Genomic DNA, 24,644 nt, shown 5'->3' with positions numbered 1-24,644 from the left:
TTTCCTTTCATTTGTTGTCTTTGTACAAGGCTTATATTTTCCTGCAGGCACCATCACCCTTCTGATGACATTTCACACTACGTCTACATAGAGGACATCTAGCTGTTCTTTATAAGGATCCTTTATTCCAGGGGTCTCCAACCATGGCAACTTTAAGACTTGTGGACTTCAACTCCCAGAATTCCTCAGCCAGTTGGCTGAGGAATTCTGGAAGTTGAAGTCCAAGGAATTCTGGGAGTTGAAGTCCACAAGTCTTAAAGTTGCCAAGGTTGGAGACCCTTGCTTTATTCCGTGTCTCCCATGGCAAGTCTGATATTTTCTCTCTTTCTCTCATTAGCTCTGCCACAAAATTTCATATGTTGTCTTTTAGGTTTTATTTGGTCACTTGATCTTTTTGCACCACTTCTGAGAATCAAGAGATGGGTGTGGATTAGTATCCTAGGCCAATGTACTTGTCACTCAAGTCTGATAGCGAGGAGGTTGGAGAGTGTTATGCCGGGCTATTGGCAATTAGCCCACAGTGAGTTCAGAGTAAGTTTCAAACACACACACACACACAGAGTCAAAAGGAATAAAGCAAGTTTTATATCAGTCCTGAAAAGCAAGCTCCAAGAGGAGTCAAATTACTCTCACCCGAAAATTCCTTTGATGTGGAAGCATGCCAAAACAAAGTAGATAAGACAGCTGTAAATCCACTTAGCCACACATGCCAAAAGTCCTCAAGAGTTCTTTGACCATGAAATATCCCAAAGTTCACTAAAAGTCCTTGAATATGTTGTAGCAATCGTCTTTCAGAACTCTTTCTTTCACAAATGGATAAATGCCCACAGCCCACGCTTCCCAGCGTCCATATTTATCACAAACTCATTAACATAATTACCCCTTGAACAGGTGTGCTCACTTATCTTCTGAGATGCCTGCGCAACTGTTCCCTTCATGCCACAAGCCTGTGCACAGGGGCATCCACAAGTGAGTCCTCCTCCAATTCTGATGACTCACTAATTGGAGCACTGACTGGTGGGTTGGCTGCACCCATCTCCCTATCTGTTTCCTCTCTCCCATTGTCTGTCTATGACTGTGAGCCAACTTCACTGTCCGATTCTGCTGGCAATAAAACAGGTCTCCAATAAACCGAGGATTCCCATAAATCAACATCAAAATTCCTCGCTGCAGGAGCTGGCTGAACAGGAGGAGGTCTCTGCACGAGTAGATCTCTAGAATACCTGGCCACGCTTTGGGGGTATTTAAAGGTTAGTCTTGTGACAAATGAATGCAGAAGTCAACTTTCTAATGTGAACGATGACCGTTTGGATTTGGCTCTTGGATTATTTATGTTAATTACAAACTAAGACGATGAAATGTTGACGTCTGGGCTTCCTGCCAACTATGAGTGAGTCATGTTAATTAGAGATTGGATCAAAGAGAACTATTTGGGAGTTTCAGCTTTATGCTTGAGACTTTAATGAACAGCTGATAAAATGGAATAAAATAAAAAAAATTATTGGCCAAGTGTGATTGCACACACAAGGAATTTGTCTTTGGTGCACATGCTCTCATTGCACATAAAAGAAAAAGATTTATTTCTTGTTTCACTGATACATTTTAAACCTTTCTGATACTAAATTATTAGAATCACATGCTTAAATCTTGTCAAAGATTTGTGTGGGCCTATTTCTTTGATGGCTCATTGCTTGGACAGAACATATGTCTCCCTTTGATTAATTTTCTTTGTTTAGTTCTACCCAAATCCTTTATTTCTCTCCAAAATAACTCTGCTGATTTCACCTTGTATTCTTTACATCTGGAATTATTTCTTGGGCATTTCCATGTATTCACCATCCTAATTTATTTTATTATCATTTTAAAGTTCACGTTTATCAGGAATCATTGCATCTTGCCATATTCTCAATATGGTGCTCGCAGATAAGAGTGCATTCATACATACTTTCCTTGGCGTGTTTGGCTGTACATGATTCCACCCCCCTGTTTGCTTAGGAAGTGTATTCAAAACACTTGTTAGTTTTGATAAAATATCATAGCATCATTCAATTTTGTATTGGTTATAATACAAGTGAAGCTAAAGGGTTTTCCCATTCAATGTGCACCCTTTTAAACACCCAAATGCTATCAGCTTGAGAATCAAGTGCATTAATTGATAGAGGAACGAAGGAGCAGCAAAACTGGAGGAAGAAGAGTTAACTTCCAGCTTTGCTGCAAATGATCAGACAGCTTTCTCCATCAATGGATGCTATATGTATTTTTTTTCTCCAAAAAGGAAGCTTGGTACCATATCTTCAAGCAAGAACATATTTCACATCTATTTGTGCCCTTAGGCTTTGTTTACTTAAGAATGCACAGAAAACCAATTCCCTTTGAAAAGTCTTCATTAGGAAAATAATGAGTCACTTCCCTTTCTAAAAAGAGAGGCTTCTAGCAGGGAAAGAAGTGTTCCCAACCCAAATCTATGAATGAAGAGGAGAATTCTGGGAGTTGAAGTCCAGATATCTTCAAGTTGCCAAGGTTGGGAAACACTGCTCTAGAGTTTAGAGGCTTTCTTGGCACCTAGGAAGAGTAAAAATGGCCTCTTCCAGCCGAAAATGTCCTCTGAGGGTCTCTGTACCAGCCAAAAATCAACTGGCCAGCATGCTAGGGCAATGGGTCGTGTTCCGGCAGATATGGCTATGCGTGGCATAGGTTCTGTCAGGCCACCTGACATAGTAACAGCGATAGGGATATGGGAGGAGTGAGTGTGTGTGAGAGAGAGAGAGACAGAGAGAGAGAGAGAGATTGGTACCATGGCATATTCCTTGTGCAGAGCCCTAGATCGACTGAACAAGGAAAGAAGCCAGCATTTCCTTCCCTGGATTGGTACATGTGATGCACTTTTGGGTGTGGGGTTGTGATAATGAACTTTAACCTAGAGAATTATGGAAGAGAATTCCAGTGTTGGTATTGATGGAAACGAGTCCAGACATAGCTTTGATAATAAATGGAACTTTCTGTGTTTACACAGCAGTGGATTGCAACTTATTTCTCAGATGCTAGTTGGTTCGCTGACAGGTTCACCATCAGGGGTATAAGGTCTCCTGCTTGAGCAGAGGACTGGACTAGAAGACCTCCAAGGTCCCTTTCAGCTCTATTCCTTCCTATTCCTTTATGATAGATTGTGGTTATATTTGTATAACACATTAAGCCACCAATGAGTCAACCATTGTTTAGCCTAGTAGTAAGTTTGCGGTAATACAAATGTACCAAGTCCCAACCTCAATAAACTTTCAGTTGACCAAGAGTAGCCATGTTATAAAAACTGAATTATTCATAACTGCAATAAAGACAAATCAGTTTTGTAACTCCAACTAGGCAGCTGCACCTACCTGACCCTGACTAATCTTGAAAAGTTAAATGAGAAGAGGCTTGGTTTGTTTTGGGATGGAAAACCCAGTAGGTTCAACTGCAACCAAAATAAAATCTTAGAAGAAAACAACAGTACTTTTCATATTGTCTCTGGAGATTCTTAAGTCATCCAGTTGATGGTTGTCAAAGGGCTGTCTTAATGCATGGGTCTGATGGGCACTTGCCTGTGGTCCCCATGAGCATAGGGAGCCCCATGTTAATCTGTGTATGTTAACCCTTCAATGCACTTTGCATCGACCATTTACATTTTTATTCCTGTGAGTAGCTGTCCTAGAGGCTCCAATACACTGCTTTGCCTGGGGCTCTGGGTTGTCTCAAAGATGCTCTTTCCTTAAAAAACCAAGTCCAGTTGCCTTTTGAAAATGTACCTTTGGGACCACTTTCATGTTGGGTTTGAGAAGGTCACCTAGTGAAAAGTAGTCGGCCTTGTTTAAACCTTGTTGCTCCATTTGTAGCCAATGTCAGGAAAGGCTTAGAAGGCCACCAGGTGAAATCACATCACCACAGGCCCCGCAAAACATCCCCCAGATGGGTCTTTGATAATTTCCCACAGCCAATTTGCTGCAAAAGAAAAGCTACACTAATATTAAAAGAAAGGGTGGAACAGAATCATTAAAGAAAGATGCAAAAGGAGGGACAGAATTAAATGTGAATGGGGGGGGGGGATGAAGTAATTTTTATTTATTTTAAATAATTAAAATGGAATGGCTAAATTGTCCCTTGGTGAATTGTTATGCAGTGCATTGGCCGTGCCAAGTCCACTGAAGCAATTGGCTGTGGCAAGTTTATTTTATTTTATTTTATTTTATTATTTATTTTATTTATTTATTTATTTTATTTTATTCGATTTTTATGCCGCCCTTCTCCTTAGACTCAGGGCGGCTTACAACATGTTAGCAATAGCACTTTTTAACAGAGCCAGCCTATTGCCCCCACAATCCGGGTCCTCATTTTACCCACCTTGGAAGGATGGAAGGCTGAGTCAACCTGGAGCCGGTGATGAAATTTGAACCGCTGACCTTCAGATCTACAGTCAGCTTCAGTGGCCTGCAGTACTGCACTCTACCTGCTGCGCCACCCCGGCTCTATTTTATTTTATTTTATTTTATTTTATTTTATTTTATTTTATTTTATTTTATTTTATTTTATTTTATTTTATTTTATTTTATTTTATTTTATTTTATTTTATTTATTTTATTTTATTTTATTTTATTTTATTTTATTTTATTTTATTTTATTTTATTTTATTTTATTTTATTTTATTTATTTTATTTATTTTATTTTATTTTATTTTATTATTTTATTTTATTTTATTTCATTTCATTTTATTATTTCATTTTATTTCATTTTATTCATTCATTCATTCATTCATTCATTCATTCATTCATTCAGTCAATCAGTCAGTCAGTCAAAAACATGTACAAGATAGCAGGTATTGGTATAAACATAAGCAAAGTAGGTACAGGTAAACTCGGACAATAGGAAAGAAGGACAGGGATGGTAGGCACAATGGTGTGTTTATGCAAGCCCCTTACTGACCTCTTAGAAAAGGGGAGAGGTCAACTTCAGACAGTCCAAGATTGAAGTTTTGGGGGGGGGTTGGGAAGAAACCAGAGTCAGGTAGTGCATTGCAGGCATTGCTCACTCTGTGGCTGAAGTCGTATTTTCTGCAGTTGAGTTTCAAGCGGTTTACATTGAGTTTGAATCTATTTTGTGCACATGAGTTGTTGCGGTTGAGGCTGAAGTATTTCATCGACAGATAGGACATTGTTATTTTATTTATTTATTTGTTAGTTTGTTTTGTCAAGTAGGTATTGGTGGTATACAATGATATAGTAATATTTATATACATGATACTTAAAAGAAAAGGCACGCTGGTGCACTTATGTACGCCCCTTACTGACCTCTTAGGAATCCTAAGAGAGGTCAACAGTGGATAGTCTAAGGGTAAAGTTTTGGGGGTTAGGGGATGATACTACAGAGTCTGGTAGTGAGTTCCATGCATCAACTACTCGGTTACAAAAGTCGTATTTCCTGCAGTCGAGTTTAGAGCAGTTTATTTTAAGTTTGTATCTGTTGTGTGTTCTTGTATGAACTTTACGAATCCTCCGTCCCATTCCCTCCCTCCCCAGACAGCTTGCCCTCCGCTTACAGACGCCGACTGTTCCCTTCCCCGGGGATCCGAATTCCACTTCGGCTTTCCTCCCTCCCTCCGTCTCCCTCCCCCCCCCGCCCAAGGCGGCGGTAGTGGTCCTGTCCTTCCGCTAGGCGTCTCGGAAAGATCAGAGCTGATTCAGCCGCTTAAAAAGCACCGAAGCAGCTGCCGGAGCCGTGAGAGAACTGGGAGGAGCCGCCGTTGTCCACTGCCTCGACGTAGCGTTGTGAGAAAAACCACCTCAGCCTCTCCCGCCGTCAAGCAACGCCAGGACCACCCGGCTCGTCAGGAAAAAGGTAAGGGAGGTGGGTGGGGGGAGAATTCCGGGGTGCTTCGGGACGCCCGCCTGGCTGCGTCTCGTGAGGGAAGGGAGGCGGGAGGCTACCTGAGCGAGCGGCCCCAGAGGAAGCAAGGAAGCAAGGAAGGAAGGGCGCACTTGAGGTCTTCAAGGGGGGGAAAGTGCGACTCCTGGTCCTTCCCATCTTTTCCGCGCTCGGGTGTGTGTGTGTGTGTGTTTCGTGTTCTTTGTCTCGCGTGTATGTGGAGGGTGGGGTGGGGTGGGGGCGGGGGTGGGAAAGGAGAGGCGCTTGGTTTGTTGGAGGCCCACAAAGTTCCTGAAAGTGACTCTCTGGGCGAAGCGGGAGTGGAGCCTGTGTGTATGAGGGAGAGAGAAAGGACGCCGCGGGCGTCTTTTTCTCTCGGTACTGTTTGTTTTTTTAATAAGTCGGGCTCGCGCCGGCTGTTGTCCCGAGGCGATGAAGGGGAAGCTCCGGGCTTTGGGACCCCCCCCCCCACCCACTCCTTTGCGTTTGGGTCCCGCTGTGGAAAAGAAGGGATTGCAGGGTGGGGGTGGGGTGGGGAGAGATGAAAGTTAATTTTATTTAAGCCACAAGAGGCAATCGGCGTCTGTCTGTCTGTCTGTCTACCTACTCTCTCTCTCATCTATCTATCTATCTATCTATCTATCTATCTATCTATCTATCTATCTATCTATCTATCTATCTATCTTCTCTTTCTGGCTTGATCTCTCTGTCTCTATCATCTCTCTCTCTCTATCTATTCCCTTTCTTTATCTTTAACCTTCTAACTATCATCTATCTACTCTCTCTCTCTCTCTAACTATCATCCATCTAATATCTATGTATCTACTCTCTTTAACTATTTAACTATCTAATTATCTATATATCTACACACACTCTCTCTCCTCTCTCTCTCCCCCCTCTATCTTTAACTTTCTAACTATCATCTATGTACTCTCTCTCACTAACAATCATCCATCTAACATCTATCTATTCTCTCTCTCTCTCTCTAACCATTTAACTATCCAATTCTCATCTATCTACATATCTACTTTCTTTCTCTCTCCCTCTCCCTCTCTCTTTAACTTTCTAACTATCATCTATCTACTCTCTCTCTCTCTAACTACCATCCATCTAACATCTATCTACTCTCTCTTTTCTCTCTCTCTTTAACTACTATTTAATTATCATCTATCTATATATCTACTCTCTCTCTCTCTCTTTAACTTTCTAACAATCATCTATCTACTCTCTCTCTCTCTCTCTCTCTCTCTCTCAGTAGCTAATTTATATGCTGCCCAACTCCCAAAGGACTCTGGGAGGCTTACAACATCTAAAAAGACAACATAGAAACAATTTAAAATCCAAAATTAATAAAATCGTGCACTCTTATCTTGGGATATGTTGACTGATCAACATATTCATTGGACATTCAACTTTTTCTTTTGGAAGTCCCGCGTGGTGGTAGTTGGGGTGGGGCAGGGGAAGGGATCAAAGTTCTGAGTTTTATTCTGTGAAAAGGGAACTAGGATACAGTATAGCCGCCCTTGCCTAGGAACACTGGATTGCTTTGATTTCCTCCCACCCTCCAAGAAAAGACAACCATAGGTCTGTTATGTGGATTATTTTTTACAGATAATCTTAATCATAATTCATCAAGGGTTTAAGGCCATCTTGTTTCTTTGGGGCGACCTGTGTAGTGGCAGAAAGTAAAAAAAAGTTTCTGTGGTGTTGGTAAGACCAAGGTTTCCTGGTCGTGCTTTTTTTAGAGTTGAAAGTGTGTGAATGCATCTACTGCATTTGTAGTCTGGTATAACCTCATACACACCAGTTGGAATGGCAATTTCCAAAGTTTCTGGTCTGCAGTTCCTGATTTCTGGAACTTACAATTCCAGTCACATCTATAAAATTCCCATTCAGGGGAAGTGTGTCCATAGGATGGATTCCGAGGATTATAGTTTTTTTTAAAAAAAATTGTTGCAAAAAGTTGCAACATTTGTTTTGGACCAGCATATATAAGAAGACAACACAAACATACTGTATATACAAACATTCTATATAGCAGACTTTAAAATATATTAGGCAATGATTAATGTCCCAAATTGGTCATTTTAAAATATGAGCTTTTATGGCTGTTATGTTCATTTTTTTAATGTGTAAATTTGAATTCCAACATGTTATTTTGGTTCTGTTTGCATAGTTTGGTAATCTGGGTTAGCTAAAAACTATCTGGGTTTTTATCCAAGTCAAATATTTGCCAAATATATATTAATTGTAGCGTGCTGGGCAATCTCAGCCTTTGAAATAAAGTATAAAATAGAAAGTGCTGAAATATGAAGTAAATCCCAAATGTCAGGATAACAGAGGGCATTGGGTATTTCCGTATTACATTTTCATAAATTCATTTGCACTGATGTACTTGCAAGGCAGAATCAATGTCAATACTTCAGGGAAGTTTGCTTTCGATTTGTAATTACAACTTTCTGACTGCTTTCATGAGCATGTACAGGAAGACGTCACCAACTGCAACTGAGACTGACAGTTCTGTCACTAAGTGGCACGGTTGTTAAGTGCGATATCATGTGATCACAACTTCCCCCTGGTTTCCCTGTTGATTTTGCTTGTTGGAAACTTGCAATTGATCGCATAATTGTGGGATGCTCTAAACATCATAAAATATGTGTGAGCTGCAAAGTGCCTGAATTTGAAACCACATGACCTTGGGTACCACCACAACTTTATGGATCAATTGTACATCTTTTTTTCCACAACTCTCATAAGTTAACGGGGGTGCTGAATGAGTGATTGATAAGTGAGGGCTATTTCTAATGAAGTTTGAGGGACTTGCACTTCTTCTTCTTTTTTAAAATTAAATTAAATTTATAAATATTTCATACAAAAACAAGAAACAAAAATCATAAACAAAATAAAATATACAATATACCAACCAAAAAAAAAAAGAGGAAATACAGACAATACGGAAAAGGAAAAAAACAACAGCTAAAAATGCTGTCTATATTGAGGGACTTACACTTCCATTGTAACAGGAAAAAGGAGGTTGGGCATCTTTTCTGAAATGAAAAAAATACCCACCCCCCCACTTATGTCATCCTTGGGGTAAATGCCAAGGTTCCCCCCTCCCCCTTTGAGTGTAATATAAAAATAGTAACATGGGATAAAACTTGCATTACTTTTTGTGGGAATGTGTTCTGATTTGCTGCTCTGTAAATGTTTCAGCCTTTACCCCTATCAGCTTGAGTCAGTTTGCACAAGAAAAGAGCTTGTCTGGTGGGAGTTGTTCAGAAATTTAGAGAATGCTAGGCTGCCTATCCCTAGGGATACCTTTCTGCTATGGTTCTACTGTTACATTTTGTTTGTGTAATGATTAGATAGGAAGATTTTGATTTTGTGTTATACTGTGCTCACTAATGAAAATAATACAGCCAACAAAATAGAATTTCTCAATTTTCTAATGAGTTGTAAATACTGCCTTGTAAAAACGTATGTGCCTTTGGCATCATTGTATGATTTGATTCCTTAAGAGAACAAACCAAGTTAATGACGTCCTCAGATGACCTTAACCCCTAAGTGACTTTGTGGATATAAATGTAGATGTCTTGGTAATAGAATGAGGTTGCTCTGCCATTCTCATTTTGGGGGGATGTTTTTTCAACTCCCATTTAACCCAGAGGTCGGCAACTTGTGGCTCCAAAACTGCATGTGGCTCTTTGGACCCCCTTTTGTGGCTCTCTGTCCCATCACTGGCCTGCCTCACCCTCCCTCCCTCCCTCACCCGGCCTGAGAAGGTAAGGAAAACGGCAGGAATGGAGAAGCGGCTGGGCTAATTCTCCAACACTGGTTGAGAAACATAGCCACACTCGGTGGAGGCTTAATAATTAATAATAATAATTTATTAGATTCGTATGCTGCCCCTCTCCGAAGACTTGGGGCGGTTCACAGCAACAATAAACAATGTATAACAAATCTAATAATTAAAACTATAGCTAAAAATACATATCATTAAAAAAAAAACAATACTACTCAGTCATAATAACCATACATAAATCTTACTAGCCAAGGGATAGATCAATTACCCCATGCCTGGTGACATAGATGAGTTTTCAGAGTCTTGCGGAAGGCGAGGAGGGTGGGGGCAGTTCGAATCTCTGGGGGGAGTTGATTCCAGAGGGCCAGGGCCACCACAGAGAAGGGTCTTCCCCTGGGGCCCGCCAGACGGCATTGTTTAGTCGACGGGACCCAGAAAAGGCCGACTCTGTGGGACCTAATCGGCCGCTGGGATTTGTGCGGCAGAATTCGGTCCCGTAAGTATTCTGGTCCAATGCCATGTAGGGTGAGCAGTTGCCCACCCTCCACATGGACTAACGCTTTGAATTGTGACCGGAAACTGATCGGCAGCTAGTGCAGGCCGCGGAGTGTTGACAAGACATGGGCATATCTAGGGAAGCCCATGATTGCTCTCGTGGCCGCATTCTGCACAATCTGAAGTTTCCGAACACTCTTCAGAGGTAGCCCCATGTAGAGAGCATTGCAGTAGTTGAACCTCGAGGTGATGAGGGCATAAGTGACTGTGAGATTCCCTGTCCAAATAGGGATTCTCTTCAGGCGACCCCCCTTCCTCTCTCGCGACTCCCTGGCTGGTTGTGGTAGAGCCAGGAGGGTGCACATGTGCCGAAGTGCAGCAAAGGTGCATGTGGAGGGTGGGCAACTGCTCGCTTAAGGAGCGTCTTTGAATAGGGCTTCTCTCCTGCCCTAAGGATCTGGCCATTGCCTTGCCGTGTCCCCCCCCTCCTGCCGCAACTCTTCAACCAAACAGGGTGCGCATAAGCTCTAGCCCAAAGCAGCAGGAAGTGAACGCTGGCTTTGCTCCAGTGAGCCTCCTCCCCTCCTTCTCCTCTCATGCGGGGTGTGAGGGGCACGGCAAGTTGATGGCCGGATCCTTAGGACAAGAGAGAAGCAACCCTGTAGCTGCCTTCATGCCACATTTTCATGTAGGGCAGCATCTGCATGTAGGGCAGCCTTCATTTCCTGCCATTTCGGGATGGAGCTCATGCCCTCCCCGCTCAGCCAAAGAACTGCGGGGAGGGGGGGACAGGATGGGGTACGACAATGCAATGGCCGGATCCTTAGAGCAGGAGAGAAGCTGTGTCCAAAGACCCTCCTTAAGGGAGAAGACACCCGCCCTCCATGGGCACCTTTACTCTACTCTGGCGCTCACTCGAGGAGGATCTCGCTGTGTGCGCCATAGCCAGCCAGGTAGTTGTGAGTGGGGTAGGAGGGTTGCCCAAACAAGCCTCCGATGGGGGCAGAGAGAAGGAAACATAGAAACATAGAAGACTCACGGCAGAAAAAGACCTCATGGTCCATCTAGTCTGCCCTTATACTATTTCCTGTATTTTATCTTAGGATGTTTATCCCAGGCATGTTTAAATTCAGTTACTGTGGATTTACCAACCTGTATTTTATCTTACAATGTATATATGTTTATCCCAGGCATGTTTAAATTCAGTTACTATGGTTTTACCAACCACGTCTGCTGGAAGTTTGTTCCAAGGATCTACTACTCTTTCAGTGAAATAATATTTTCTCACGTTGCTTTTGATCTTTCCCCCAACTAACTTCAGATTGTGTCCCCTTGTTCTTGTGTTCACTTTCCTATTAAAAACACTTCCCTCCTGAACCTTATTTAACCCTTTAATATATTTAAATGCTTCGATCATGTCCCCCCTTTTCCTTCTGTCCTCCAGACTATACAGATTGAGTTCATTAAGTTTTTCCTGATACGTTTTATGCTTAAGACCTTCCACCATTCTTGTAGCCCGTCTTTGGACCCGTTCAATTTTTCAATATCTTTTTGTAGGTGAGGTCTCCAGAACTGAACACAGTATTCCAAATGGGAGAAAGAGAGAGATGAGGGAGGGAGAGAGAGGGTGAAAGAGATGGGGGGGGGAAAGGGAAAAAGAGATAGAGATGGGAAGAGAGAGGGAAAGAAAGAAAGAGATGGGAGGAAGGGAAGGGAGAGAGATAGGAGAGGGAGAAAGAGAGAGATACCTTTTCCCCCTAGAGAAGAAAACAGAGCCACAAAACATGGGTAGGTGTAGCTGGTGTGTATGGGGGGGGGCACGTGACTCAGTGGGAGTGATGAGTTGGCCACGCCCACCCAGGTTTTGTGACCCTGGGTGTTTTGTTTTCTCTGGGAAACAGGTCTAAATGGCTTTTTGAATGTTTAAGGTTGCCGACCCCTGGTTTAGCCTATAGCTTTGGGGGTCTCCTGGTGGTCTCCCATCCAAGCGCTCTGTAGCTTAATCCTGCTTAGTGTTGTGAAATCAGCTGGATTTGGCTAGGTGTGGAGGAGAGTTGCTATGTGCGGTGGCGTGGTAAAAGAACAAAGAGAGAGTGGGTGGTCCAGCAACAGGAAAATGTGCCAGTAAGGTTTTAAGAAAAAGAGAAAGCAACTGTTGATCTGAAAAGGGCAGCCAGACCTGTAGGCAGTTCTGGGCAACGATATCTTGGATCTTGGGAACAAACAAAGCTCAAAGGCTGAAGTGGAATTTGCTGGCATTGGCTATAAAGAGCTGGAACTAACTCTTAAAGGAACAAGGTTCATTTTTATTTTGCAAAGCAACCTTGTGTAGTCTAGTTCTCTCATTGATATTTTCTGACACGTTTTCATCCAGCAGCAATGAAAGAGATTATTTTGGTGGAAGCTGGCTGCAAATTGTAGAAAAAATAACTGGAAAACAAATTAAAATTATGTGTCCCATTCTGGAATTTGTTTTTAAAAAAATATAGTTTTGACAATACAGTACATTGTAACTGAAAAACATTATTTATTTGGACTTTGGACTTAACATGTTACTCATTTTATTTGGAAATAGAAACCCTCTGTTTTAAAAGAGTAGATGAATTCGGATGTTGCTTTGAATAGCCTGGCTTTTCTCTGCAAATTTGAAGTAATAAACAGCCCCAATTTCTTGTAACATCCTTGATTCAACATTTCATAGGCCTAGTTGTGTTAGTAAAGTGCGCTCTAAGACTACCAGAATTCTGGGTGAATTGTTGGTTTTGCAGTCTTAAAGTCATCTGCATTGTTGCAACCTGATCTGGAATAGGGCTTCAGTCTTGAAAAATTATATCTCTTATTTTTGTATATTTTTCCTTCCAAATAAATATCAATAAGATCTTTGTTATTTTTATCATTGAGATCACTGAAGTCCCATGCTGTTTTTTTTAATGCGCTCCTCTTCATGCATGAGGCTTAGACCCCACATTAAACTATCATATGGTTCAAGTAGAATAAATTGAAATTGGAAGGATTCTTGCATTGTGTCTATATCGAAAGGTATCCCATAGTGTAACTTTAGACCAGGGTTGGCGAACCTTTTCAGCAAGAAGTGCCGAAACGGGGTGTGTATGTGTACACGCATACGCACATGTGCTAGAAACTGGAAGAGCAGCTGTCCGGTGCACATGCACATGCTTTATGGCGCTTGCATGCACATCGACCACCTGGTCTTCCAGTTTCTGGTACGCATGCATGTACAAAGACCAGCTGGTCGGTGTGCAAGCACACACCAGAAATGGAAAGGTCTTCCCGGTGCATGCATCATTATTAGGCTTCAGTATGGTATGCCGTTCTGGTAAGAAAAATTGAGATGTGCTTGCACCTCTGCATCTCTGATGCAAGCATGTGCCCATGTGAGATTTGGCTTCTGCGCATACGCATTAGGTGAAATCTTGCACGAGGATGCTCGCGTGTGTGAGATTTTGCCAATTTTTGCCCTTTTTTTTGCTTCTGCACATGAGCGCCAGGTGGAAGCTCTTCCATTTTTTGGCACTCCTGCATGTGTGAAGCCCGCGTGCCCATAAAGGTGGTTCTCTGTGCCACTTCCGGCACGTGTGCCATACGTTTGCCATCACAGTTTTAGACCATTTAAATCTGAACAATTTGGCATCACCAATTGTACTTCTTGTACAATTGTACTTCTGAAAATAATTTAATTTTAAATGTTTATATTTTAAACATTTAAACAATTGAAACATTTTAAAATAACCACAACACACACTCAAAAAATAAAAGAACAAAGATGGTAACAAAAACAAACCTGGATGGGAAAAAGAAAAGGAAGAAAAGGAGTGTCCATCCTTCTTGGTTGAAGAGTCACATCTTGTGGGCTGTTCAAAATATTTGCAAAATGGGAGCTGTTCAAACCTCTGGGTCTGGAAGAACCTCATTCCACAGAACAAGTGCTGCTACAGAAAAGGCACAATTCCTGTATCCTGATAGATATCATTATTTTAATTGATAGATATCATTATTTTAATTGATAGATATCATTATTTTAATTGAAGGAAACTGGAGCACATCAATTTTGTCAAACCAGACTAGCTGGGAATATAATATTGGAGACAAGTAATCTCTCAAATTACACAACAAAATTGTTACGTATAACCTAAGCCAATTATCCAGCTTCTGCAACCTGCCAAACGTATTTTAATGAGAGGGGTCGTGCTTCTTATTTTCCTACAAAAATGAACTCCGCTCTCTGCTACTAGAGGGCAAGTGCCATAAATGTTCCTAAGCACATTGTTTGTGTAGCATAATAGAGGTTGAATTGATTTTTTTAGTGTAGACCCTCCTTATTTTTAGTGTTAGTATTTATAGTAATTTTAATATTTTTAAAATAACTTAACATTTTAATATTAACATTTAAAAAATGTTAATATTAACCTGCTCCTTATTTTTAGTGTAGGCCATATTTTCCTCTTCCAAAGGCCACCCCAGCCATTTAGATGTCTTTTGTGTTATTTCCTTCCTGCTTAATGAGGTCTTTAAGAAACCTATAATGTTGAATTTTGTTACTTGGCATCAAGATGGTGGAAAGACACTCCCTGTGAAATGCAAGCCTAACTGATGTAGATATATAGCTTCTCCTTCCTCTTCCTTCTCCTCCTCCTCCTCTTCCTCTTCTTCTTCTTCCTCTTCCTCTTCTTCTTTTTCTCCTCTTCCTTCTCCTTGTAACATACTAATTCTTCTAAGTATATAGTTTTCTGGCTAATGGCTATAAAAATTGAAATTAAATTTATCTAAATGTGTGAGTTAGCAAGATTAGGTGTGTCTTTAAAAGAAATACAGCCAAAACCACCCCTTCCATCTGCAGATTTGGAAGAGAGTCAGGTTTTCCTCATGGACTAAGCTGAACCCCTTGGAAGCATTTCTCTCATACCATTTCCTCAGCTGCATTGTTTGAGGTGCCAGAGCGGGAGTGGCCGGACATAAAGGCCTGCCTCTCATTTCATCTGTAATCTGGATAACAATGGTAGCCTTTATTTTTGGATTGTTAGTTTTGAAAGACAAATGCCCCAACCCCCTTAACCCATGATCTTTTTTTTTTTTTAAATGATGTATTGGAGTAAAGAAGATGTGGTTGGGCAGTATTTCCATTTGCGTCTGCCAATGTCTGCTAATATCTGTTCTATATCATTGCCTAGTTAAGGTCAGTTTTGCTCAGTGAAATATGCCTGGGCATAAAAGTTTCCCCCCCCCATTCTTGGCTCCCAGATGTCTCCTGTGGCAAACTAAGATTATTTACTTCTGGGCCTAATGTAAGTATGCTGCTGTTTGAGGATTTACTTCAGTACTTCTCAATTATTTTCTGTTACACTTACACACACACACACACACACACACACACACACAGGAAGAAGTAAACATTTTGCGTGCCCTCAACTTTCTACTGGGATGATCCTTTGCAATATTTGCCATGTTTTCACTGAAAAAAACTCTTTTTCACAAACACAAGTGTAATGTGTTTAAGTGACTCCTTAATTTATTTTGCTTCATGCTGTCCACTGCCAACATTTTTAGACAATAAACAAACTGGTCTTTCCTCATCTCCCACCATAGTCACAGTGAAGCCAAGCACTACATACGCTTCGTCATATTTCCTTGTCTTAGCTTTTGGGAGATTTACATTCATCTCATTAGCTCCATCTCTCTCCTCCTTTCTTTTCATCCCTGTTAAATATACTGCTCAAAAATAAATAAATAAAGAGAACACTCAAAGAACACATCCTAGATCTGAATGAATGAAATATTCTCATTGAATACCTTGTTCTGTGCAAAGTTGAATGTGCACAACAGCATGTGAAATTGATTGTCAATCAGTGGTGCTTCGTAAGTGGACAGTTTGATTTCACAGAAGTTTGATTTACTTTTAGTTATATTGTGTTGTTTAAGTGTTCCCTTTATTTTTTTGAGCAATGTATTTTTCTATGGTGTCTCTTAAGGGTTTGTTATCTGCATTTCATATCTCCTACTCTATGCTTTGTGCTATTGTTCGATGAAAACCTCCCCAACTCCCTGCGACAAAACCCCCCACATTCCCTGGGGTCATGCACTCCCCCTCGCATCGTTTTGTGCCGCCCCCAGGGGGGTCCACCCCACTATTTGAGAAGCACTGATTAAGTAGTGCTTCCACAAAGAAAGTGGGAGTTTCTAACAAAAAGCAAAGGCATCTGAGACTTGTTGCTTGTGTGGGCATTGGGCGCAAAAGAATTTATTCTGCCCACTTGTATCTGAAGTCTCCTAAAAGCAGCCCAGAATAGCAGGTTTTGTTCAAGATTGGATGATGTAAATCAGAGATGGCCAGCTTTGGCAAGGGGCCAGGAGCTAAGGACTTCACAGGGCCTTTGAGTGCCATGTTGCTGTTTCAAAAGAGGAACGTCTCTTCACTACTTGTTTCTGTTTATATTACATCAACCCTCATTGGAGGTCAATTCATTGAATGGCTAGTTTACATATCATGGGAAGCGTTCAGCCGTGGTTTGTGTATGGTAGTGTAGGCATTTGCATAAGTCATAGCCAAGTAACATTTGAGTGCATTTTCTTTTGAAAAAGTCTACACCAGTGATGGCGAACCTTTTTCCCCTCGGGTGCCGAAAGAGCATGCATACATGCTATTGCACAAGCGCAAGTGCCCATATCCATAATTCAATACCTGAAGAGGGTGAAAACAGCTTCCTCTGCACCTTGGAGGTGCTCTGGAGGCCAGAAATGGCCTGCTTCCCAACTTCTGGTGGACCCTGTAGGCACAGAGGCTCTGGGAGGGTGTTTTTGGCTTCCAGAGAGTCTCCGGGGGGGATGGGAGAGGGCATTTTTACCCTCCCCAGGCTCCAAAGGCTTCCCTGGAGCTGGGGGAGGGTAAAAATGCCCTCTCCCATCCCCCCGGAGGCTCTCTGGAAGCCAGAAACGCCCTCCCAGAGCCTCTGTGCAAGCCAAAAATCAGCTGGCCAGCACACAAATGCACGTTGGAGCTGAGCTAAGACAACGGCTCGCATGCCAGCAGATATGGCTCTGCAGGCCACCTCTGGCACCCATGCCATAGGTTCGCCATCACTGGTCTACAGCCTTGCCTGTAGTTACATCTTTGCCTGAATACTAATTGAATTTTGACTACTCTGAATGAGATATGGCTCATTGTACTTGTCCTGGTCTTTCTCCTATTTCCTCCAGCTCTTAAGAGTTTTGAAAGCATTTGTGTTTCTTTCTGTAGTTTGTGTCCCTAGTTTGTACACAGGCTTGTATTCTCTACTGGACACAGTGCCCAGAGACTATAAGATTATTTTATCTCCAAAATGTATATTCCATGGATTTATAATTATAATATCACCATCAAAGCTGATAGCAGACAGAGTATAGAACATCTCAAAGAAATAGTGCAAAGTTGAAAGATGTGAAGACAGACCTGGCCCATGGAATCGCCAAGAGTCAATCACGAGTGAATGGATAACATCATCAGTAATATGGGACTTACATGTTCTATACCGTGATGGCGAACCTATGGCATGGGAGCCATATCTGCTAGCACACAAGCCATTACATTAGCTCAGCTTCAACATGTATGTCTGTGCCGGCCAGATGATTTTTGGCTCACACAGAAGCTGTGGGAGGGCGTTTTTGGCTTCCAGAGTTCCTCCAGGGGGATGGGAGAGGGCATTTTTACCCTCCCCTAGCTCCAGGGAGGCCTTTGGAGCCTGGGGAGGGCAAAACAGAAGCCCACTGGGGCCACCAGAAGTTGGGAAACAGGCTGTTTCTGGCCTCCAGAGGGCCTCTGGGAGGCAGGGGAAGCTGTTTTCACCACCCTCAAGCATTTAATTATGGGTATGGGCATTTGCGCATGTGGAATAGCATGGACACATGCTCTTTTGGCACCCAAGGGAAAAAAAGGTTCGCCATCACTGTTCTACACCATTTTTTTTGGTAGGATGAACTTGGAGTCTTAGAGACACTGCTCATGAAGCATTTTTCCCAACATGTTTTATTGAATTTCTATGAAGAAGTGTGCTCAGACACAAAATTAAAAATTTTCTATTTCCTCACTTCCATCTAAGTGTGCCAGATAGTTTTTCTTTTTTAATGAAACGACTCCAATAAGGTAACTCCCTGATATTTCTCTAACATTGCATTAAGGCATGATTCACAAACTTTTTTACATTTACCATTTTATCTCCTGGAAAATACGTTAATGGCCCGAGGGAAAAAAATTACTTTCCATCTACTTGTTCAACCATAGGGTTGTTTAGAAGGTGCATAAACATTAGAAACTCTGTGATTTTATTAGAATATTTGGAACCAATGAGAGCCAAAATGGGTGGACTTATTTTTAATGGTGCATTGAAGTGCAGCTTTTCTTCAAATTGCAGCAGTGGGTAGCTTGGAAGATATACTGTGAAGCTGCTCAATTTAGTTGATCAGTACCTGATTTCCATTATGAGAAAGGTTTAGCATTTACATTACTTTGGTTTGAGCAATATTCTTGCAGAGTACTGTTGAACACAAAACAGTAAGGGAGAAAACCCCAGACCATTTTGCATTGGTTATTCTGTGCTTAGCCGGTATGATGAAATGTATGTACAGTGATACCTTGTCTTACAAACTTAATTGATTCCGGGATGAGGTTTTTAAGGTGAAAAGTTTGTAAGACGAAACAATGTTTCCCATAGGAATCAATGGAAAAGCGATTAATGTGTGCAAGCCCCAAATTCACCCCTTTTGCCAGCCAAAGTGCCCATTTTTACACTGCTGGGATTTCCCTGAGGCTCCCCTCCATGGGAAACCCCACCTCCGAACTTCTGTGTTTTTGCGATGCTGCAGGGGAATCCCAGCATCGCAAAAACGAGTGCTTCGCTGGCAACGGAAGTCCGGAGGTGGGGTTTCTCAGCAAAGGGAGCATCAGTGAAATCGCAGCATCACAAAAACAAAGAAGTCCAGAGGTGGGGTTTCGCATGGAGGGGAGCCTCAGGGGAATCCCAGCAGTGCAAAAACGGGTGCTTCGCTGGCAACGGAAGTCCGGAGGCAGGGCATCCCAGTGGCAGCGGTGGGTTTGTAAGGTGAAAATAGTTTGTAAGTAGAGGCAAAAAAATCTTAAACCCAGGGTTTGTATCTTGAAAAGTTTGTATGACGAGGCGTTTGTAAGACGAAATATCACTGTATAACATTCAGTTAACTTTTCCTGCCATTGGAATGGCCTCTGCAAAAATGAGGGATTGGGCGTGTGTCAATTTCTCCTGTGCAGTTCTTCTCATATCATATATGGGAATTTGCAGGAATAGAAACAAGTCCCATCATGCAAGCAGTTCCACTTGGCACTTTTTGCAGTTTGCCAGAAGATTTCAGGTAAATGTTTATGTTTTTCTCCTGCGTGGAGAAATTGATCCTATTGTGGAGCAGAATATATTTTCATCAGAGGTCACTCTGACCATTATCTGAACAAATGTGAGGTTGAATCGAGCTTGTGGAACAGAATTTTAAACCCAGTTTTAAAGGACAGTGTCAAATTGTGGCCTTCCAGATATTGTGATGTCACACGGGGAGTAAGTGTCGGTTGTTCCAAGTCATGTCACAATAAACAATTCTGCGTGGATACAGGTGAGGTCCTTGAAATTGTATTTCTATATAGAAACATAGAAGACTGACGGCAGAAAAAGACCTCATGGTCCATCTAGTCTGCCCTTATACTATTTCCTGTATTTTATCTTAGGATGGATATATGTTTATCCCAGGCATGTTTAAATTCAGTTACTGTGGATTTACCCACCACGTCTGCTGGAAGTTTGTTCCAAGGATCTACTACTCTTTCAGTGAAATAATATTTTCTCTGGCACTGAGAAAAGCCTAAATAGAAGAACAGATGTTAGCTACAGCTCAGAAGGCATGTGCACAAATGCATCCTGGTCTCCAGTTGTAACAATTTCTGGATCAGGAGACTTTACTCACATTTAATGATGCTTTGCCTCTTCTTATCTGGATTGTTGCAATGTGCTCTACCTGGGATTTCTCTTGAAGATCACTCAGAAGCTACAGCCTGTCCAGAATGCAGCATTCTGGACAGTTATAGGCATTCCACTGTGCAATGTAATACTGTACAGTACAGTATTTCTTTTTTCAAGAGCTGCATTGGTTAGCAATAAGTTTCTGGGTACATTTTTAAAAAGATTAGTAAGTAAGATTTCCTCAATCTAATTTATGGCCTCTCCTCTCTGCATATCTAGCACTGGTGGTCATTAACCTACCTTCAGATGTTTGGCTCTCTCCTGATAGAAAAGAAACTCTAATCATCTAGTCTCCATTGTAATATGCCATTCTCAACCTCTTTGGTTTCACAATTATTATTCTGGAGTCTTTCTACCCAAACCAATGGGGCAAACTTTGTTTCAATTTGATTAAACAAATAATAAAGTGAACAGAATTCTACTCCCTTCTTGAAACCATTGTGATGTTTCTTTATGTTATTTGCTTTGTAAGCATTATAAGAGCCCCATTTGCACTCCAGCTTTCTGTGATTCCCTCCCCCCATTTATTTATATTTGATAATAAATAGTGGGCTATACAGTGTTCCCTCGATTTCCGCTGGGGATGCGTTCCGAGACCACCCGCGAAAGTCGAATTTCCGCGAAGTAGAGATGCGGAAGTAAATACACCATTTTTGGCTATGGACAGTATCACAAGCCATCCCTTAACACTTTAAACCCTTAAATTACCATTTCCCATTCCCTTAACAACCATTTACTCACCATTATTACTGGTACTCACCATTGAATAAGACACTTAGTGATCCTGATATTTATAAACATAATTATTTATTAACAATAATTATTTTGTTTGGTATTTATTTGCAAAAATTATTAGTTTGGTGATGACATATGATGTCATTGGGTGGGAAAAACCGTGGTATAGGGGAAAAAACCATGAAGTATTTTTTAATTAATATTTTTTTGAAAAACCATGGTATAGGCTATTTGCGAAGTTCGAACCCGCAAAAATCGAGGGAACACTGTATTTCTAATAACTAGCAAGCAGATTGGTGAGCATATTCAGAAATCCTTTTACATGTTCCTACATCTGCCTTGACAGCTCATCTTTCACCAAGAAATATTAGGAGAGTCACACTGTTGCAAGAATTCTTCATTTATAATACTACCTTCATAGTATTGAGTCCTGGAATTGAGCCTTAAGAAAGGATTTTGAGAAAAAAAGCCAATAGATTACTGACAATATGACACAAATAGTTGAAAGGATTTTCATTCAGAAAGTTTAAAAGTTTTTTAAAAAATCTCAGTTATGCACTTACAGAAAACCAATTACCCAGTGAAAACTTTAAATGTTTAAAGTAGGGCAGGTTGCATGCTTTCTGTATATCAGATGGAGAGTATCTTCTGCATGTCAGTCACACACCAACAAAAACGTATCAGGAAAAAAGGTTAACAAGAAATCTTCTAAGGGGCAGGCAGCTCTGTTAGGCTTATATTAGGAAAGCAGCCAACCAGCTGATGGGAGTGACAGTGTACAGAATATAATGGTTTCATTCTAAAGGCTTTTTGTGTGATTGATTCACAGGACCCACTTCAGCAACCACTGAGCTGAATCAGGGAACAATAAGCAATGAAGGGCTCCCATCTTTCAGTGAAGTGACAAGAGCCAGGGCCCTAGAAGAAAGCTCTTTTTAATCTGGTCTAAGTCTGCTAAACTGCCAAGGGAGCTCTACACAACGTTCATCTGCAAAATGAAAGATGTTTGCTTTTATAGGAAGGATTTTTCCACACACGCAGCTGTTTATTTATTTAATTGTATTTATGTGCCACTCACTCTAAAATGGACTCAGAGCGGCTAACAGCAATCATAAAAGCAGGAAAAAGTGATAAAAATATAACAATAAAATCAACAATGCAATAAAAACAATAATATCATAAAAACCATACATACTTCCAATCAATCTTAATTCCAGGCCTGCCAGAAAAGCCAGAGTCTTCGGAGAGGGGCGGCATACAAATCTAATAAATACAAATACAAATACAGATCTTAATGGCTTTCTGGAAGACCAGTAGAGTGGGGATAATGCAGGGCAGTTAATTCCACAGGGTCGGAGCCGCCACAGAGAAGGCTATTCCCTGAGGTCCCACCAACCAACATTGTTTGGCAGATGGGACCTGGAGAAGGCCGACTCTGTGGGCCCTTACTGGCCGCAGCGAGATATGAGAGAGGAGATGGTCCCGTAAATAGTCTGGCCCTGAGCCATTTAGGGCTTTAAAGGTAATAACCAACACCTTGAATTGCGTTCGGAGACCGGCTGGCAACCAATGCAGCTTGCGTAAAGTAGGAGTAATACGGGCATACCTTGGTTGATTGCACACGCTGCTACATTTTCCACCAGCTGAAGTCTCTGAACGCTCTTCAAGGGTAGCCCCATGTGGAGCGCGTTGCAATAGTCAAGAGTTACAGGAAGGAGTTACAGGAAAGGAGTAGAGTTGGAGACCCTCAATGTGACAACCTTGGTCCTCCAGGCATCTCCATGATCACCAAACTCCCTGTCCCAATTGGCCATTTGCAATTGAGTTCTTTAAAAAAAAAAATAAAAAAAAAAAATAATAATAATAATAATTATTATTATTATTTAGATTTGTATGCCACCCTTCTCCGAAGACTTTGGGAGGCATACAAATCCATACCAAAAGTCAAAACATCAGACTTTCCTCCCCAAGAAGAAAATGAAGAATGATGGTCTTCTGGTGTATTTTAAAATTCATTTCAACTACAGTGGTACCTCTACTTAAGAACTTAATTTGTTCCGTGACCAGGTTCTTAAGTAGAAAAGTTTGTAAGTAGAAGCAATTTTTCCCATAGCAATCAATGTAAAAGCAAATAACTTGTGCAAATTCATTAGGAAAGAAATAAAAGCTTGGAATTTGGGTGGGAGGAGGAAGAGGAAGAAGAGGAGGAGGACAGTCACTGCATAGAGCCAAGGGAACGTTTCTTTTCTCTGGGCGCTGGCAGAGGTTTATTCCCTCTCCAAGCGCCCAGAGAAAGGAAAATGCTTCATTCGCTCTGGACTACCAAAGCCTCCTTAAGCGCCACCGAAAGGCTCCTCTGGCAACCCAGAAAAGCCTGAGATGTCCGGGATTAAAGGGGAAATGGAAGGAAACTGGCCGGGCCTTCGTGCCGCTTGCAAATTTCCTGGGAAATTTTTTTGTGGGCTCGGGTTCTTAAGTAGAAAATGGTTCTTAAGAAGAGGCAAAAAAATCTTGAACACCCAGTTCTTATCTAGAAAAGTTCTTAAGTAGAGGCGTTCTTAAGTAGAGGTACCACTGTATATACTGAGTCATGGTAGCACAGTGGTTAGAATGCAGTATTGCAGACTGACTCTGCCTGCTGTCCAGAATTTGATCCTGATCTGCTCAAGGTTGATTCAGCCTTCCATCCTTCTGAGGCCAGTAAAATGAGGATTCAGATTGTTGGGGGCAATATGCTGATTCTGAAAACCAGTTATAGAGGGCTGTAAAGTGGTATATAAGTCAAACTGCTGTTGCTATTTATTTATCAAGGAAGCTTGATTCAAATAACCCTTTCTAGCTTTTCTCCACCCCCACCCTCAACAGCCAAACTGAAAATCCCTCTTGTGAAAGTTGTGGAGTAGCCATGCAAAACATTTATTAGATCAAAAAATAGAGAAGGTGCATCAGATATCATGTGCTCTGTAATGAACATAATATGAATTAGAAACTTTCTAAAACAACATGGATACCCGCATTGGTCAGGGCTTGGATAAATGCACTGTAATATATTAACTTAGTTGGTTGACTGAGGACTAGTTCCACCCATCTGGAATTTCTTCCATGAAATGTTTTGTAGCCATTATCTTATGTCCTGGCTGTGATACAGCGATGCATTTTCAATGCATGTTTACCTTATCCTTGAATAACAAGGATTGAGAGACCTTTTCTGGCGCCTTTCAATGTTCCTTAAAGCAGTGCCCTGTAATTTGATTCCTTTTTCAAGCATCTCCTCTGAAAACAGAAACAACCTTTGAAAACATTATGTCTATTTACATTTCCCCCCCCTAATTGGAAAATTGACATTTCTTTTGCTTAGTAAATGTCTAGTTTGCCAGTCTTGGAAAAGCAGAAGGAGGCTTACAGAATAAAACCACATATCACACTCCCCCAGTTCAATGACACTCAGCTGTGTTCGTGGCCAGAATAATAATTATAATTAATAATAATAATTTACACAATCTGAAGTTAGTTGGGGGAAAGATCAAAGGCAACATGAGAAAATATTATTTTACTGAAAGAGTAGTAGATCCTTGGAACAAACTTCCAACAGACGTGGTTGGTAAATCCACAGTAACTGAATTTAAACATGCCTGGGATAAACATATATCCATTGTAGGATAAAATACAGGAAGTAGTATATGGACTAG

General features: G+C 41.3%; 1 protein-coding gene across 1 annotated transcript in view; it reads left to right on the top strand.

Moving 5' to 3' along the window:
- The first annotated feature begins 5,462 nt into the window (after positions 1-5,462).
- CD151 (CD151 molecule (Raph blood group)) overlaps positions 5,463-24,644 on the top strand; it is a 65,811-nt gene continuing 46,629 nt past the window's right edge. The window contains exon 1 of the mRNA XM_070765316.1: positions 5,463-5,865. The gene's annotated coding sequence lies outside the window, so the exon portion shown is untranslated. The remainder of the gene's footprint in view (positions 5,866-24,644) is intronic.

Source organism: Erythrolamprus reginae, chromosome 1, assembly GCF_031021105.1.
Source record: "Erythrolamprus reginae isolate rEryReg1 chromosome 1, rEryReg1.hap1, whole genome shotgun sequence".
Classification (NCBI taxonomy): domain Eukaryota; kingdom Metazoa; phylum Chordata; class Lepidosauria; order Squamata; family Dipsadidae; genus Erythrolamprus; species Erythrolamprus reginae.
This window is presented reverse-complemented; position numbering and strand designations above follow the sequence as displayed.